Source organism: Sebastes umbrosus, chromosome 1, assembly GCF_015220745.1.
Source record: "Sebastes umbrosus isolate fSebUmb1 chromosome 1, fSebUmb1.pri, whole genome shotgun sequence".
In the NCBI taxonomy this organism is placed as follows: Eukaryota; Metazoa; Chordata; class Actinopteri; order Perciformes; family Sebastidae; genus Sebastes; species Sebastes umbrosus.
Window position 1 is genome coordinate 42,076,726 of NC_051269.1, and position 14,118 is coordinate 42,090,843.

The following is a 14,118-nucleotide window of genomic DNA, read 5'->3' on the forward strand; positions in this document are numbered from 1 at the left end:
TCCACTTAGACTCAAGTATGAACTGATTAGAGTTTGGTGGTCAAAGGTCAAAGGTCACTGTGACCTCACAAAACACATTTTTTGGCCATAAATCAAGAATTCATCTGCTAATTATGACATTTCACACAAATGTTTATTTTGATAAAATTATGAAATGATGACATTTTGGACAGATGTGGATGTAAACTGCAACTCGACTGGTTGGAGGAGGCAGACAACCGTGAGGCGGTAATTCTAGTTTGTTTATTTATTTCATCTGTGATTAAGTATGAAGTCACAGAGCTAAGCAGACTATTTTCTGATAAAGTCCTTCATCAGTTCTTCAGTTTTAAAGACTCCACAAAGACTCTTCTGAACATCTGTTGCAAAATAAAAACACATTTTAATCACTTTACCAAGTTGTGATTGTATTTCTAAACCCAGGTTGTTGAGCATGGCATGTCCTTGCTCTGTTTTTGTAAAACACAAGCAGAACGTTCACAACTTTTATATGATATCGGAAGAAACATCAATATCAACAAATGTAGCTCATATGATAATATAATAAACTCAGAAAAAAAAGTTTAGAAATTTGTGTTTGGTTGATTATTTCTCTGTTGTTACAATGCTAATTGGCATTGTATTTTACATTGTTGTATCAAAAGCATGTGTATGTGTGTGTGTGTGTGTGTGTGTGTGTATATATATATATATACATATGTGTATGTATATATATATATGTATATGTATATGTATATACAGCGGGTAAAATAAGTATTGAACACGTCACCATTTTTCTCAGTAAATATATTTCCAAAGGTGCTACTGACATGAAATTTTCACCAGATGTTGGTAACAGCCCAAGTAATCCATACATACAAAGAAACCAAAACTAATAAGTTCAGAAATTAATTTATGTGTAATAATGTGAAGTGACACAGGGGAAAAGTATTGAACACATGAAGAAAGGGAGGTGCAAAAAGGCATGGAAAGCCAAGATAACAGCTGAAATCTATCAGTAATTAGAAAGCAATCCGGCCCTTTGTCAGTGCAAATTAATATCAGCTGGTTCAGTCCCAGCTGATGGCCTATAAAAAGGTGTCTAATTACCAAGGTGTCACACAAGAAACATCTCATGATGGGTAAAAGCAAAGAGCTCTCGCAAGACCTTCGCAACATTATTGTTGCAAAACATACTGATGAAATTGGTTACAGGCACATTTCTAAACTTCTGAATGTTCTAGTGAGCACTGGTGGGGCCATAATCCGGATGTGGAAAGAACATCATTTCACCATAAACTGGCCACGACCAGGTGCTCCTCGCAAGATTTCAGACAGAGGAGTGAAAATAATTATCAGAAGAGTTGTCCAAGAGCCAAGGACCACTTGTGGAGAGCTTCAGAAAGACCTGGAATTAGCAGGTACAATTGTTTCAAAGAAATCAATAAGTAATGCACTCAACCGCCACGGCCTGTATGCACACTCACCACGCAAGACTCCATTGCTGAAGAAAAAGCATGTTGAAGCTCGTTTAAAGTTTGCTGCACAACATTTGGACAAGCCTGTGAAATACTGGGAGAATATAGTCTGGTCAGATGAGAGCAAAATTGAACTCTTTGGATGCCATAATACACACCATGTTTGGAGGACAAATGGCACTGCACATCACCCTAAAAACACCATACCAACAGTGAAGTTTGGAGGTGGGAACATCATGGTGTGGGGCTGCTTTTCAGCATACGGTACTGGCAAACTTCACAGAATTGAAGGAAGGATGAATGGAAAAATGTACCGAGACATTCTTGATAAAAATCTGCTGCCATCTACCAGGATGATGAAGATGAAACGAGGGTGGACATTTCAGCAAGACAATGATCCCAAACACACAGCCAAGGAAACTCTCAATTGGTTTCAGAGAAAGAAAATAAAGCTGCTAGAATGGCCCAGCCAATCACCTGACTTGAATCCACTTGAAAATCTATGGAAAGAACTGAAGATCAGAGTTCATAGAAGAGGCCCAGAGACTGTCTGTGTGGAAGAATGGGCCAAAATCACACCTGAGCAATGCATACGACTAGTTTCTCCATACAGGAGGCGTCTTGAAGCTGTCATTACCAACAAAGGCTTTTGTACAAAGTATTAAATAAATATCAGTAAGCGTGTTCAATACTTTTTCCCTTTGTCATTTCACATTACACATAACTTAATTTCTGAACTTATTTGTTTTGGTTTCTTTGTATGTATAGATTACTTGGGTTGTTACCAACATCTGGTGAAAATTTCATGTCAGTAGCACCTTTGGAAATATATTTACTGAGAAAAATGGTGACGTGTTCAATACTTATTTTACCCGCTGTATATATATATATATACACATATATATACATACAGAGAGAGAGAGAACATTTGTATAACTAGGAAGATCAGATTAGACATGTAACCCTTATCTACTGTTTTATGTAAGTATACAGATAATATGCAGAAACTATCAAATAAAAACACTCTTTTAAAAAAAACTCACTTTTATTTTTATTAAATCAAAATTGTATAACTCAAGTGCAAATGGATGACATACTGTACTTAATACATATTTTTACTAGGGATCGACCGATATGTTTTTTTCAGGACCGATACCGATTATTAGTAATCAAGGAGACCGATAACCAATATTTTGAACCGATATACATTTGCAGTAAAAATTAAAATCTTGGTGTCAAAAATGGGAATAATACAAAACTTCATTGAAATGCATTAAAGCACGTGTTTAATTAAAAGAGAACTTTTCAACATTATCTTAAAACAAAAAGTGCAGGAAGGTCCCAGCTTCTTATAAAGTCAACTGGAAATTATGATAAATAAATAAAGAATATCTCTCTGAAGTTTTATAAAGTGTAAAAATAAATAAAACTAGCAAAACTTAAATTTCCATTACATTCCATTACACTGGGCCTCTCTAACAGCAAGATGTGACCGGTACTGGTTTCTGTTTATTTATAAAGCCCTTAAGTTGCCATCATATATAACATTACATATTACTGATATTATAACACAACTGTCAAAAGCAGTGGTGGCCGGCCAATAGATGGCGCCGCCCTCCCTGACTCACACACAAAAAAACATTACTACTACTACCAATAATAATAATAAAAATATAAATTATACAAATTATCAATATTTGTGTGTTATAAATATGGAATGCACCCAGTAATATGTGTAATTTGATTGTAATGTGTAATTTGATTGTAATGTGATTATATTTTGTATTAATAATCTGAATCTGTAAAGTAACTAAAGTTGTCAGATAAATGTAGTGGAGTAAAAAGTCTAATATTTCCCTCTGATATGTAGTGGAGTAGAAGTAGAAAGTATCAAAGCATGAAAATACTCAAGTAAAGTAGAAGTACCTCAAAATTGTATTTAAGTACTTAGTTACATTCCACCATTGAGTACATTTTATACTGTTGTGTTTTTCAAAGCATTATTTACTCTTCCTGTTGGAATAAAATAAAACCCAGTATATGTCTGGACCGTATGGTCAGTATGTGAATGTGTGGCTAAATTGTTACACAAATAGTCAGCGGTCATGTCTATCATGTTTTGTGAACAGTTTTTTCCACTTAAATCTTAATATTTGATTGAAACTTATAATGAAGCAAATAACATTCAGTAATAGTAAATGGTAACATTTACTAGTTAGTATATTTTACATTTTATACAAGGTGAAAAGGTATTGGCATGACATACAGTCAGCAAGGTTAAAAGTGTTTCAGTTTTTTATTAAAGCATGTTTATCAAAAGCATATATATATATACAGAGAGAGAGAGAGAGAGAGAGAGAGAGAGAGCATTTGTATAACTAGGAAGACCAGATTAGACATGTAACCCTTATCTACTGTTTTTTGTAAGTATACAGATAATATGCAGAAACTATCAAATAAAAACACTCTTTTAAAAAAAACTCACTTTTATTTGTATTAAATCAAAATTGTATAACTCAAGTGCAAATGAATGACATACTGTACTTAATATACATATGTTTACAGTCATCTGACATAAATAGAAGTTGTTTAGATTTAAGTAGTCAGTGGTCATGTCTATAATGTTTTGTGAACAGTTTTTTCCACCTATATCTTAATATTTGATTGAAACTTATAATGAAGCAAATAACATTCAGTAATAGTAAATGGTAACATTTACTAGTCAGTATATTTTACATTTTATACAAGGTGAAAAAGTGTCAGCATGACATACAGTCTGCAAGGTTAGAAGTATTTCAGTTTTTTATTAAAGCATGTGTATCAAAAGCATTCATCATATAAGTGGTGTGTAACAATATATATATTTTTTTATTTAAAGTATAAGTTTATCAGTGTTGAGATATTCCAGCTGTCATCACTGACGTTGTTGCTGCCGTATTTATTCCTAGATGGAGTGTTAATGGAGCTGCATAGCCTGGCACTGATCGATCAGAACTCCGCTCAGAAAACAAGCATTTTAAAAGTTGTTTGCTTGTCTTCTTGGTAACAGACCTGACAAAGCACGAATTCAGACTTTTTACTAATAAGCATCATTATGTTGTTATTTCGGCTTCACTTTTGATGCGTTTACAACAACGTCTCTGCCGTATTTATGCCTAGATGTTATGTTGAGTGTTAACGGAGCCGCTCGAATGTTAGCATAGCCTGGTATTGATCGATCAGAACTCCGTTCAGAAAACAAGCATTTTAAAAGTTGTCTGCTTGTTGTGTTGCAGTCAGACCTGACAAAACATGAATTCAGACTTTTTACAAATCGACATCATAATGACGATATTTCGGCATCATTTTGATCGGTTTATTGTTATTATTATTATTATTATTTTGGGTTCTTAAGGCAGTAGAGACGTGTGGCTCGCTCCCCGGAAAACGTCAACACAGAGCTGTTCTCCGCCTTTTCATTTTGAAAGAGCAACGACCAATGAGGAAACTCCAACAGACGGCCGACCAATCCTGTAACTTCATCAGTCAGTGACAGCTTTAGTGTTTGTAGGGCTGACCCTCTGTGGTGCAGCCAAAAGAGGGAAGGAAGTCAGCTGATTGTACAGAAGTGAGAAATAACGACATATAATCATACTTTTTTTTTATTAAACAAATTCAGATTTCCAACCAACATGGCTCATAGATCATTGCCTTAGAGTAAAGGGACAAGGTGCATACAGAACAAGAACAAATGAAATATGTAAAGTTATACATGAAAATAATAATAAATTAAATTAAGGGCTATACCTGTAATTCATATTCTTCTATTATACTAAGACGTTTCAATGCATTTTTGTTTTTCATGACTTTAAGGGCTTTTATGTGAGAAAGAAACTCAGAATGAAACACATTAAACCAGGTTTCACTTTCATTTACTTGGATTTGTGCAAATAAAATTTTCCAAGAATGAGAATGTTATTCACCGGAAAGTCCTCTTAGTTATTGTCCATGACGAGAACATAAACAACATAAACAATGTCCTTTAGAGAGAAGTTTCCCAGATGAGACACTTTTGGGAAAAGCAACATATAATCATATATTATTCATTCTTGCCAATCCTCTTGATTTTCATGGGAGACTCCCATTATAGAATACGTTTTAATTGTTGTTTTATAGTGGCCACATGAGGCCAAGAAATGTCTGAACCTCCATATACTCTGGCTCTAATAAATACAGGCGGCCATCGACCTCAAAGAGCTCCTCCACACTCATCATCTATCATCTAAATATTCAGCCATGACATTGAACATCTTCTAGATGATGAACACTAAGCTACACTTTCTGTCCTCCAACACAACAAACACTCTGGAAACAACTTATGAGACATAATAGAGCAACTTATGAGACATAATAGAGCATGGGGATGACCATCATAGACTTCTATCATAATGTTCTAAACCCTTAAACACTTTCAATATTTATTTTGTCAATAGTCTGTTTATTGTCAATACTGTATATACTGCTCCTATTTTTATACTTCCTTCTATTTAAATGGTTCATATTCTGTTTCACTTTGTTTAGCTCTTTTTTACTGTGTTAGCTGATGCATCTTGTTTTTTTACTGTGTTAGCTGATGCATCTTGTTTTTTTACTGTTAGCTGATGCATCTTGTTTTTTTACTGTTAGCTGATGCATCTTGTTTTTTTTACTGTGTTAGCTGATGCATCTTGTTTTTTTACTGTTAGCTGATGCATCTTGTTTTTTTACTGTGTTAGCTGATGCATCTTGTTTTTTTACTGTTAGCTGATGCATCTTGTTTTTTTACTGTGTTAGCTGATGCATCTTGTTTTTTTACTGTGTTAGCTGATGCATCTTGTTTTTTTACTGTGTTAGCTGATGCATCTTGTTTTTTTACTGTTAGCTGATGCATCTTGTTTTTTTACTGTGTTAGCTGATGCATCTTGTTTTTTTACTGTGTTAGCTGATGCATCTTGTTTTTTTACTGTTAGCTGATGCATCTTGTTTTTTTACTGTGTTAGCTGATGCATCTTGTTTTTTTACTGTGTTAGCTGATGCATCTTGTTTTTTTACTGTGTTAGCTGATGCATCTTGTTTTTTTTACTGTGTTAGCTGATGCATCTTGTTTTTTTACTGTGTTAGCTGATGCATCTTGTTTTTTTTACTGTGTTAGCTGATGCATCTTGTTTTTTTTACTGTGTTAGCTGATGCATCTTGTTTTTTTACTGTGTTAGCTGATGCATCTTGTTTTTTTACTGTGTTAGCTGATGCATCTTGTTTTTTTACTGTGTTAGCTGATGCATCTTGTTTTTTTACTGTGTTAGCTGATGCATCTTGTTTTTTTACTGTGTTAGCTGATGCATCTTGTTTTTTTACTGTGTTAGCTGATGCATCTTGTTTTTTTGCAAGATATCTTATCTTATCTTAAAAGTACTAATACTACAGTGTAGAAATTCTCTGTTGCAAGTCAGGCATTCAAAATGTACAAAAGTATTCACATCAACATGTACTGAAAGTACCCAAAAGTAAAACTTATTATGCAGATTAATCTATATTATAATATTGCATTAGTATTATTATGCATTAATGTGTTCATCACTTTAATATTGCAGCTGGTAAAGGTGGAGCTCATTTTAATGACTTTATATACTGTTGAATTTATAATAATATTATAATATAATAAATCATCATGCATCTTGTTTTTTGCACTATCCCCTTTGCTGCTGCACATGTTCCCACTGCAGGACTAATAAAGGAATATCTTATCTTATCACATGGTTCAGATCATATCTGCTGTTTTACACTCTTTGGCCACCAGGTGGTTTCGTGCACATGAAGCCTCGAGGAATGAAATGAACCCTTTTCTGAACCAATTTGCTGGAAAGCTTCATGAAGCTTCAGCTGGACGTCACTAATGTCCATCACCTCTATGTGACATCTACTGCTGACCTGCTATCTGCTGTGAACACACACACACACAGTCACAGATAAACTCAGCTGATTTCCTGGAAATGGAGAGAGGAGGAGGCACACTAACGGTGTGATCCAGACTGAACAGAGGAAGGAAACCATGAAACTGAAAGTAAAGTAAAGTAAGTGCGCAGTTTAATAAACACAGACTCCATTTTGAGGCGACAGAGCAGAGCAGAGCAGAGCAGAGCAGAGGGCTGAAGACTGAAGACTGAAGCAAGGTGAGTGTTTTTATTACTTTACTGTCAAAGTGTCTGAGTCAGTTTCCTCCCTGAGGACTGTAGAGGAGAGAAATGTTAGAATGATCTCAACAGTTTGATTCTTCTGTGAACACAAAGTTATGACTGGATGAATAATCCTCATTAAAGCTGTAAACTAAGAAAACAAGCAGAGATTAAAAGAGAAGTGACCAGAGGTCTGTACTATGAAGCCAGTTCAACACCCAGAGTAACCCAGAGGGTTCGGCCGATAGTCGAACCTCAGATCGAAGAGGAACAATGCGGATTCCGTCCTGGCCGTGGAACAACGGACCAGCTCTTCACTCTCGCAAGGATCCTGGAGGGGGCCTGGGAGTATGCCCATCCAGTCTACATGTGCTTTGTGGACTTGGAGAAGGCATATGACCGGGTCCCCCGGGAGATACTGTGGGGGGTGCTGCGGGAGTATGGGGTGAGGGGGGCACTTCTCAGGGCCATCCAATCCCTGTACGCCCAAAGCGAGAGCTGTGTTCGGATCCTCGGCAGTAAGTCGGACTCGTTTCCGGTGGGGGTTGGCCTCCGCCAGGGCTGCGCTTTGTCACCAATCCTGTTCGTGATATTCATGGACAGGATATCGAGGCGTAGTCGGGTGGAGGAGGGTTTGCAGATCGGTGTGCTGAGGATCTCATCGCTGCTTTTTGCAGATGATGTGGTCCTGTTGGCATCATCGGTCTGCGACCTCCAGCACTCACTGGATCGGTTCGCAGCCGAGTGTGACGCAGTCGGGATGAGAATCAGCACCTCTAAATCTGAGGCCATGGTTCTCAGCAGGAAACCGATGGATTGCCTACTCCGGGTAGGGAATGAGTCCTTACCCCAAGTGAAGGAGTTTAAGTATCTCGGGGTCTTGTTCGCGAGTGAGGGGACGATGGAGCGTGAGATTGGTCGGAGAATCGGAGCAGCGAGGGGGCGGTATTGCATTCGCTTTACCGCACCGTTGTCACGAAAAGAGAGCTGAGCCGGAAGGCAAAGCTCTCGATCTACCGTTCAATCTTCGTTCCTACTCTCACCTATGGTCATGAGGGTTGGGTCATGACCGAAAGAACGAGGTCGCGGGTGCAAGCGGCCGAAATGGGTTTCCTCAGGAGGGTGGCTGGCGTCTCCCTTAGAGATAGGGTAAGAAGCTCAGTCATCCGTGAGGGACTCGGAGTAGAGTCCTTGCTCCTTTGCGTCGAAAGGAGCCAGTTGAGGTGGTTCGGGCATCTAGCACGGATGCCTCCTGGGCGCCTCCCTTGGGAGGTGTTCCAGGCACGACCAGCTGGGAGGAGGCCACGGGGAAGACCCAGGACTAGGTGGAGAGATTATATCTCTACTCTGGCCTGGGAACGCCTCGGGATCCCCCAGTCAGAGCTGGTTAATGTGGCCCGGGAAAGGGAAGTTTGGGGTCCCCTGCTGGAGCTGTTGCCCCCGCGACCCGATCCCGGATAAGCGGTTGAAGATGGATGGATGGACCCAGAGTATCTTCTCCTTATCTGGCTTCACTAACCCTAAACAACCGAGATCACACTAAACGGTCCTACGAAGCTGGTTATCAACTCTGTAAATCAACAAAGAGTTTCTCAGTCTGGCTGTGAGGGCGTTCACATGAACAGCGAGGTGTTTGCAGCATCTGACCAATCACAGACATGGACACGTCTACTGACCAATCACAGACATGGACACGTCTACTGACCAATCACAGACATGGACACGTCTACAGACCAATCACAGACATGGACACGCCTACAGACCAATCACAGACATGGACACGTCTACTGACCAATCACAGACATGGACACGTCTACTGACCAATCACAGACATGGACACATCTACTGACCAATCACAGACATGGACACGTCTACAGACCAATCACAGACATGGACACGCCTACAGACCAATCACAGACATGGACACGTCTACTGACCAATCACAGACATGGACACGTCTACTGACTGCAGACAGACAGGCAGAGACACATTATACAAAGGAAGAGTAAACTATATTAGACAATAATGAAGAAGTTAAACACTTAATCCAGACTAACAGTAACTCAGCTGAAGCTGCCAGATGCAGGAAGAACAGCTGGTGAAAGAAAAAACAGCTGATGTGTGAATGAGTCAATTAACAGACTTATTAATTTAACGGAACACTCAAAAGTCAGATATAGTCATCTAGATATAAATAGCTTTTAAATGTATAACGGATGACTGGATTACACCTCATCATGCCCAGTAATAACTTTATGGCGTGTATGACTATTTCAGCTGCGTCCCGTCTGTCAGGCGGTGTGAAACTGACTCAAGAGGAAGTTCAAAAATAAATATAAAAACATAACTCTAAGCGCTAAACACCCACAGCATAAATCCAGCTGTCCTTCCTGTATCTGTCAGTTTAAACTGTGTTGTTTCACTGCTCTCTGATTGATCAGTAGGAGGTGCTTTTATACGAGTCGATCTCTTATCTGGAACATAACCTGCTCTGGAGCAGGTTATGTTCAGCATCAGTTACCATGGAGATCTACCCCGGTAAGAAGTGATCCACCTACGTTGGACGGAAAACCCCTGAAGGGTTAACCCTGAAGTTACCAGATTTCACAACAAGACTTCTCCTTGAGAGAGGCTATTTCCTTTTTTTCCGACTTTTTGCTATATATATATATATATATATATGCTATACTATGACTTTTTTATGACTTTATTTAAATTAAATTGCTGCAACAACTTATGAGACATAATAGAGCATGGGGATGACCATCATATACTTCTATCATAATGTTCTAAACCCTTATACACTTTCCCTATTTATTTTAATTAATTAAATAGTGTAATTATAAGTTTTTATTTAAATGGCTTTTTGTTGTTGATTGTTTTTTCTTCTCCTGTTTTTTTTTTTTTTTTTTCTGTAGCTGCTTGTCAATGTTGTATTGATTAATACATGGACATTTGTGATTATATTATTTTACTCTATTGGTGATCTATTAATTTGTAACCCCACCCTATACAATTATGCTTAAATACCAATAACAAATTGATCACAAAAAACAAACAGGTCTATTGTGGGTCAGCCGGTTCAAGCCAAGAGAGATTCTTATGGACACATCATGTTAAATGTGAACACACACATTGGAGCTATAGCCCCATAATTTATTATATCTTCAGCTGTGCAATACTGATTTAACAGTGCAAACATTTAGTGCAGTAATTCAATAATCTGGTTTACTCCGGCATTAACACTGCATTTATTTATACAGAACATTTAAACTAATATTCTTATTTTACACTATTCTTGCATTCTTATAAATGCATTTATATTATTTGCATAGATCCTGTTTTTCAGCATTATTATTTGCACTGCTGTTATATATGTTTCTTATTTATATTTTCTTATGATTTCTCTATTTTCATATATTTATAATCAATAATATTTCTGATTCTGATATTTATTTCCTTGCAGGAGAGAGGGAAGTTGGTCCCAAAGTGGCTGCTGTATTTCTCCCCTCCACCTTACAGAAGGAGCTTCATTGAGCTGTGAGTTCACTCCACCACAGAGTGGGAGAGGCCGCGGTGGAGACGGCTACAACTACTCGTTACTGTAAGTTCAATAAAACTTTGCAAGTGTAAAGACAAGCCACTATTATTATTACTCCTGTTCAACAAGCATAAACATGATGAAACGGTTAAAGGAAAGCGACGTTTCAATCTGCACACTGCGTTAGCTCGGCGGCCAACAGCGAACTGTAATGACGTGCAGTGATCCAGTGTTCAGTGTCCGGGGAGGTTATTGTGAAGGAACGGAAGACGTGAAGCGGTGATGCGCTGTGAGCCTCTGTGTTATTATTTTATTACTCGGCTACACCAGCTGAAACTAAAGCTGCAGTAGGCTGTGTAGTCTCACTGTTTAGGTCAGTTTGTCACATATCTAACCTGTAAACTCATCAGCTGACTGAAACCAAACAGCCCCTCTTCCCTCTATCAGCCCTAACGTTACTGCAGCAGAGAGAGGAGGACAGGACAGAGGACAGAGGACAGGAGGACAGAGGACAGGAGGACAGAGGACAGGAGGAAGGACTGATACTGCCTGATGTCTGTGTTCTTCAGTCTTTATAAACTTAACTTAGTATTTTCATTTTCTTGGAGTTTAGAGTGACTTTGCTGTTGTAAACATTACTGTTGCTGCTCTGGAAACAACATTTAGCCTAGTTATAGTTGTCTAGATATAAATAATTTGTAGCAGTGTAAAGGTTGAGAGTATTATACTTCATTATGTCCTTTATCAAGTAAAGTGGCGTTTATGAGTATTTCAGCCTTCTTTCAACGGCGTCCCGTCTCCGGCGGTGTGAAACGGACTCAAGAGGAAGTTAACAAATAAATATAAAAACATAACTCTAGGCGGTAAGCACACACAGCATAAATCCAGCTGTCCTTCCTGCCTTTGTCAGTTTAAACTGTGTGTTTCACTGAGCTCTGATTGGTCAGTAGGAGGTGCTTTTATACGAGTTGATCTCTTATCTGGAACATAACCTGCTCCGGAGCAGGTTAGCTGTTCACAGGGTCGGCACCAGAGTGTTAGGGGCGGACGGGCAATCAGCTTTGACAGGGGGGACATTTTTTTTCACCTCATATAGCCTTTATTAAGTGTATCTTTAACATTATCATGTTTCATGAAAGAAATAAACTGACAGAGAGGTGTATACATACTGCCACTTATGTACACAGGTGCGAACGCACGCATACACATGCTGTTATGTCCACAAAAACAGGTTATAAACTAACACCGTGTCCTAACTGGATGCGAGCGTCCGACAATCGCGCTGCATCGCGCATCTGACGCTCTCTGTCCACTGAATACGTTAAATCTGCACTTCTGTTACATCATGTAAACAAACCAGGAACATATCAGCTGTGAGCTCCAGATCAGACTGGAGCTGAAGACGTACCCACCTCAAAGATGGGTTAGTAGTAGGCCTACTTGTTATCTTCCTACGGTCGTACTTTTTTTTTAATCAGAAAACACACGTTTTATTTTTGATATTTACTGGAAATAACATACGATATAGCCAAGAGCAAGTAGGTTGTTATCTAGTGATCTTCTCCAGCCAGCTGCCACCTTATCATGGTTTCAGTAGTGAAATGAGGAGGTACTGGAGGCTACAGATAACTCCTCAGACACGCCCTGCGTCTTGCTCGTGCCAGGGTCAAAATGCACACACATGGGTGCCGAGATAAACAGGCAGTTAAACAACACATTAATCTAACAGTCTGACTGATTTCTTCATAACTATCATTTAAGTTAATAAAGACTAAATGTGGATGTTTCACTCACCAGTTGTTGTCCCTGCTCAGCCTGCTGTAGTGTAACATTAGTGCATTGTTTTATTCCACGATACTGAACAGAATAATCCAAACAGGTAGAACAAGTAAGATGTGAGAGGAGCACAGGATGCTTTTTACTCTCTTAGCCCTAATTGTGCTTTAATGCACCAGGTCTGTAGGTCTACTTTCTCTCATTTTTTTCTATTGAGCTAGATTAAAAAAACAAAAACAAAAAAAAACACGCAAACGGAGCGGATCAAAACGAGGCTTCTTACTGAAATATTGTAGTGACGGCTCATATTTCCCAGAGTTTCCATAATTGTATCTTTGTGCTGTGTGTTCGTGTTTTATTTGAACCATTAGTGAGGTGGCTGTTATATTTTTTGACAGGTAGCTCGTAATAAAGTTTCACTAGTGAACTTTATTACATATAACTGCGAGCGTCAATGCCTGTGCTGAAAGTGTCAGTAATAAAGTTAATATTTTCATTTACATCCAGGACAACTGACCTGGTTTTCTCGGCTCATTTTATCTAAACTAATCAGCCGTTCCTCTCAATATGAGTGACAGGAAAAAATAGGAACCGTGTATCCGATAGAAGTTCAGACAAAACGTCACGCCGCGCTGTGCACCGCCGTGTTGCTGTGCAGCACCGTGTCACTGAGCAGCACCGTGTCACTGAGCAGCACCACGGTGCACCGTGTTGCTGTGCAGCACCTTGTTGTTCGCAGCCAGTTCGGACACTCCAATAGAAAACAATGTAATCAAGCCCAAGTACATGTCCTAGTTGTTTCCTAAATGCAAAACTATCACTGTTTTGTGCTTTATTTTGCATTGCAGTGTTAAGTCCTTCCATTACCAAACTGAATGACTTAATTTTACTAATAGCTTAGCTGTTATTTCAGTTTAGTTTTTTGTCAGGAGAGAATTCAGCTGAGGAGGCACAGTGACCTTTTTGGACGGGCCTGGACCCCCATGGCTCGCCCCTAACGCCAACGTTGATGGGGGTGACCATCATATACTTCTATCATAATGTTCTAAACCCTTATACACTTTCACTATTTATTTAAATTAATTAATTTGTGTAGTTAGAAGTTTTTATTTAAATAGCTTTTTGTTGTTGTTTGTTTTTTCTTCTCCTGTTT